Raw genomic sequence first — 6322 nt, 5'->3', positions numbered from 1 at the left:
TATAACATGTTAATTTCCCTAAGCTTTGGGGTATGTTATTCTCCAGTGTACTAAGGCAGGTCTGGTAGTTCATCTTGATTTATTGTAGGTCATAACATAACCCATGTTTCAGTGAACCAGTCAAATAAACTACCAGTTCATTTCCCTAATGTCCTGAGCTGAAACATTGAATGAAGAATCAGTGCTTGGTAGGCCCATATTAACAAATGCAGACTGATCCAACTTTTTATCCCTTGCACCACTCCCCCATACCTTTAATTCCCCCATATATATCATTGAGCTTCTGTTTGTGCATACAGGATAAGCTGCCCAGGTAAGCGCTGGACCGCTAACCACACGGCTAGAGGCTCTGACTCACCTGACCCTCACAGAATATAGATGAGGCCATCTGCTCCTTTAAGATTGATAGTCTTGGACTCTCTACAGAGGGTTGCTGTGTTAGGCTTGAAGAAAAGAAACCGTGATGCTTATATGCTTATATAAAGGAACAAATTTATATCAAGAAAGTGGCTCACACAGTTTTAAAATTTGGTAAATCCCACCCAGTTCACCTCCATGGGTCAGAGGCTAAGCTGGATGTTTTCCTAAACCATGTAGCTGCCAGGGCTGACAAACCCAAAAGCAAGATTTCAAACTCAAAAGCCAAAGGTCACAGGTTGTTAGAGGAAGAGGTAAATGGCTTCAAGGCCAACAAGTTAGGCTAGTGGCTGCAGGGTTGAATGAATCCAAGGTTTGTAGGCAATATTGCAATAATAGCTCCCAGTTTCAGGAGCCACTATGCTGGCCCCTTGATTCAAGTTTAAAGAACTGAAGGTTGACCAACAGATGGGAGAGCCAGACAACTAAGAAGAGATAAGCTTTCCTATAAAGTTAGCTTCAGTAGGAGTTGGCAACACTGCCCCCTCCCCTCCTCCCCCACCCAGAGGACATAGTTTCAATGAAAGCAGGGCTGTGACCTGAGTAAGGAGGCTGCACTCCTCCCTTATCTTCTTACAGCTGCCCATAGCATATCCCATCATGTGATTGATAACATTCTTAGGTCACCTAATAGGGAATTACCAGGTCTTAAGTGTCAAATCACTGAGAATCCTCCCCAGAGAAGTTGATATCAAGCTTAGAAATCATGATAACTTTGCATTGAAATCAACTCAGAGGCAATACATTCAATTTAAAGGTTTTTAAAAGTAATTCTTTTGGAGTGTGCTGTACTTCTTGTGTCACAGTTTGCACTTCACTCTGGGACTTAAGTCTAGTTATCAGTCTAGAAGCAATAATGGGTAGTGAGGGTGGTAGGCTGCATTCTTGAGAGAAGCAAAACCACAGATACTTGTATGTGTTGTATATAAAAAGAGATTTATATCAAGAAATGACTAACACAGTTGTAAAAATAGGTAAGCCCAGTCTGGTCCAAGTCAGATTTCTCCTGGCACATTGAAGCTGATGAACAGGAAACAGGGACGATGGAACGGAGACAGCCCGGGTGGATGCAGAGACAGCAGGCTGGTGGATACAGACATGAAGTGAGCCAAATGAATCCACCACGGGTAGTCAGCTGATGGCCTTCAGCTCTGCAGAAGGAAAAGGATCAGGGAAAATTCAACCATGCTTGGTCTCCCCCTTATACCAAAAGGCTTAGGACCACGTGATATACTCCCTGACTATCAAAGTTGGGACATTTTACCTACATTGCTTAGTGGTCCTAGGAAATACCCTTTGATAGTCAGGGAGTATATCACGTGGTCCTAAGCCTTTTGGTATAAGGGGGAGACCAAGCATGGTTGAATTTTCCCTGATCCTTTTCCTTCTGCAGAGCTGAAGGCCATCAGCTGACTACCCGTGGTGGATTCATTTGGCTCACTTCATGTCTGTATCCACCAGCCTGCTGTCTCTGCATCCACCCGGGCTGTCTCCGTTCCATCGTCCCTGTTTCCTGTTCATCAGCTTCAATGTGCCAGGAGAAATCTGACTTGGACCAGACTGGGCTTACCTATTTTTACAACTGTGTTAGTCATTTCTTGATATAAATCTCTTTTTATATACAACACATACAAGTATCTGTGGTTTTGCTTCTCTCAAGAATGCAGCCTACCACCCTCACTACCCATTATTGCTTCTAGACTGATAACTAGACTTAAGTCCCAGAGTGAAGTGCAAACTGTGACACAAGAAGTACAGCACACTCCAAAAGAATTACTTTTAAAAACCTTTAAATTGAATGTATTGCCTCTGAGTTGATTTCAATGCAAAGTTATCATGATTTCTAAGCTTGATATCAACTTCTCTGGGGAGGATTCTCAGTGATTTGACACTTAAGACCTGGTAATTCCCTATTAGGTGACCTAAGAATGTTATCAATCACATGATGGGATATGCTATGGGCAGCTGTAAGAAGATAAGGGAGGAGTGCAGCCTCCTTACTCAGGTCACAGCCCTGCTTTCATTGAAACTATGTCCTCTGGGTGGGGGAGGAGGGGAGGGGGCAGTGTTGCCAACTCCTACTGAAGCTAACTTTATAGGAAAGCTTATCTCTTCTTAGTTGTCTGGCTCTCCCATCTGTTGGTCAACCTTCAGTTCTTTAAACTTGAATCAAGGGGCCAGCATAGTGGCTCCTGAAACTGGGAGCTATTATTGCAATATTGCCTACAAACCTTGGATTCATTCAACCCTGCAGCCACTAGCCTAACTTGTTGGCCTTGAAGCCATTTACCTCTTCCTCTAACAACCTGTGACCTTTGGCTTTTGAGTTTGAAATCTTGCTTTTGGGTTTGTCAGCCCTGGCAGCTACATGGTTTAGGAAAACATCCAGCTTAGCCTCTGACCCATGGAGGTGAACTGGGTGGGATTTACCAAATTTTAAAACTGTGTGAGCCACTTTCTTGATATAAATTTGTTCCTTTATATAAGCATATAAGCATCACGGTTTCTTTTCTTCAAGCCTAACACAGCAACCCTCTGTAGAGAGTCCAAGACTATCAATCTTAAAGGAGCAGATGGCCTCATCTATATTCTGTGAGGGTCAGGTGAGTCAGAGCCTCTAGCCGTGTGGTTAGCGGTCCAGCGCTTACCTGGGCAGCTTATCCTGTATGCACAAACAGAAGCTCAATGATATATATGGGGGAATTTTTTAAAAAAATTTATTTTATTTTATTGGGGGGCTCTTACAGCTCTTATCACAATCCATACATATATCCATTTTGCCAAACACATCTTTATATATGTTGTCATCATCTTTTTCAAAACATTTTCTTACTACTTGAGCCCCTGGCATCAGCTCCTTGACTTTCCCTCTCCATCCCTGACTCTCCCTCCCTCTCCCATGCTCTCTTGATAATTTATAAACTCTTCTTCTTCTTTTTTTTTTTTTTCATGTTTTACACTGACTGCTGTCGCATTTCACCCACTTTCTTGCTGTCCATCCCCCTGGGATGAGGCCATATATGAGGCCATTGTGATCTGTTCCCTCTTACTGTTCCCCCTACCCTCTGCCCCATTACCCTTACCCTCCTAGTATTGTTGCTCCCCTTATTGGTCCTAAGGGGTTTATCTGTTCTGGATTCACTGTGCTTCTAGCTTTTATCTGTAGCAGTGTGTATGTTCTGGTCTAGTCAGACTGGTAAAATAGAATTAGGGTCAGAGCAGTTGGGGGCAGGGGCAAGCCTTAAAGAACTAGAGGAAGGTTGTGTGTTTCATTTCATCCTATACTACACTCTGGCTGGCTCTTCTCTTCCTTGTGGCTGTTCTGACGGGGTGTCCAATTGACTACTGATGGGTTTTGGGTCTCCACTCTGCTCTCCCCCTCATTACCATTGATATGCTTTTTGTTTGTTTTGTTTTGGGTCTTTGATGCCTGATGCCTGATACCTGATCCCATCAAAACTTCATGATCACACAGGCTGGTGGGCTTCGGTGCTTCTCAGCTACATGGCCACTTATCTTCAAGCCTTTAAGATCCCAGATGCTATGTCTTTTGATAGTTGGGGACCATCAACTTTCTTTACCACATTTGCTTATGCACCCATTTTGTCTTCAGTGATCATGTCAGGGAAAGTGAACATCACAGAGTGCTGTGTTAGTAAAACAAATTGTTCTCGTGTTGAGGGAGTACTTAAGTGGAGGCCCAATATCCATCTGCTACCATAATACTTTATAAATAAATATATGTACATAGCTCTATTCCCCCATCATTGTATATAAATATATTTACATATACACATGCCTCTATTTAGACTTCTATAGATGCCCTATGTCTCCCAATTCATCCCTATATTTCCTCTTACTTTCCTCCTGTCCCACTATCATGTTCGACCTTCATTCGGGTTTTGGTAATTCCTTTCGGCTACATTGCCCTTGATTGAGTCCCTCCAAGCATCCTATGCCCTCCTCGCCCTCAATTTTAGATCACTTATTCTTCCCTTGTGCCTGGGTTTGCTGGCACCCTCCCTCTTTCCCCCATCTCTGCCTCTCCTGTGTCCTCCCGAACCATTGGTCCCATTGTTCTCTCCTCCGGATTGCTCACCCTGTCTATCTTGTCCGGACAGACATGCGTAGACAATAATATGCACAAAACAAAACACCTCTTTACATATGTGCAAAACATAACCAAAAAAGGAGACAAAAAATAAATCAACAACTGCTAATACAACAAAACAAAAATAAATAAAGAGAAAAAGAAAAACCAACAGCGAAAACTGAGAAGCCCTCAAACAGTTCCAGGTCTGTCCGTTGGCCTTTATGAGTGTTTTCCAGTCGATTCTGATGGGGCGCCACGCCCTGACCCCCAAGTTCACCTTTGCCATTCCTCGGGGACTTCATCGCTCTGCTCCCCTTGCTGCTTCGCTGTACACCCTTAGTGTGCACCCCAGTATGGTGGGGTCAGATCGGGCACATCTCCCACACCATGTCCCCAGTGCTGTCCCCTTAGCATTGTGTGTCAGTGAGGGACACATCATCCTGTCTCGTAATGGGACCGGCCCTGTGATCTCTGTCCCTTGGCTCCTCTGAGCTGGAATATTGTCCTCAGGGCTTGGTGGGCTGCGGTGTGTTCCCCTCTCTCCTTCCCTCTTCCTTTGCTCTTGTTTGGATACGCCCCACTTCCTGAGCTGCAGCTTCAGTGCTGCCCACTCTCAGTCATGACTTCAGGAGCAAGGTCTAAGCAGAGAGCGAATTTTCTCAAATATGGGCGGAAGGGGTAATGTCTTTATTGATAACAGATTATCAGCCACAGATAACATAGTTGTCTTCAAATGGGAGGGGTGATATTGCTGGCTGAGGTGATTCATTAAAATGTAGCAGTCCATTGTTTTAATATTCCAGAGTATCTGCCCATATACCTCTACCCTACCCAGTTCTTCCCAATCAATGTCCTCATTTTAACCTCATACAGCATTCAAGTCTGGAATTCATTGGCAGTGTAATGCAGCCACTCTTATGATAAGACTCTAGGTTTGTTTTTTGCCAATACCAGCTATGTTATTATAAGTCATAAGGCTTTCTCTCAGAGTACAAGTAGAAACTTAGGTCTTTTGTACTATGCTAGAGCTTTGAGCCTGAAGCCCTGTACTTATCCAACATTTACTACTTGATCTATTATAATTAGGATCAACTTCCCTATACTGCTCATCCTAACAAAATTATTTTAAAAGGATCAAACACATGAACATTTAGAAACTAACCTCCCGCCAATATTTGATCCCTTAGTAGCAATATATCCACTTCATGCTATGGCTTACCAGAGTCTGCTTATTAATGGAAATAGAATTATCAGTATTATTGGAGGCATAATTATCAGTCATTGAAAACAAATTAGGTGAGTACCAATTCAGAAAATGCATCATTACAATTGTGTTTCTCTAGAACCACTCATCTTACAAATGCCTTGCACAGGCTTCTCTAGAAAAGAAAATGTTTTTATCCATAGCTGCAATCCAGTCAGTCTGACTCATGGCAACCTATGTGTGTAAAACAGAATGGAACAAAGCCTGGTCCCGTGCCTTCTCTCAATTTCTCTTAGAGAGCAGCCACCATGTCAGTTCATCTTGACGAAGGTCTTCCTTGCTTTCCCTGCCCTGCTACTTTTGGTCCTCCCTGCATCATTTGATATTTTGCCTATAAAATCTTTCCATATTGAAACTCAAGGCTTGTTTTTTTTTCTTGAGTTCTTTCAGTTTAAGAAATGCTGAGTATGGTCCTCCTTTTTAGTTTTATGGCTCTAGGTCTTTGCACTTTTTAAAAAAAATCAATTTATTGGGGCTCATACAATTCATCACAATACATAGATCAATTGTGTACAGCACATCTATACATTTGTTGCCCTCATCATTCC

The sequence above is a fragment of the Echinops telfairi genome, unplaced genomic scaffold, assembly GCF_000313985.2.
Source record: "Echinops telfairi isolate 266 unplaced genomic scaffold, ASM31398v2 ScPeMD7_4;HRSCAF=17, whole genome shotgun sequence".
NCBI classification, from domain to species: Eukaryota; Metazoa; Chordata; class Mammalia; order Afrosoricida; family Tenrecidae; genus Echinops; species Echinops telfairi.
The sequence above is the reverse complement of the archived record's forward strand: the minus strand, read 5'-3'. Positions refer to the sequence as shown.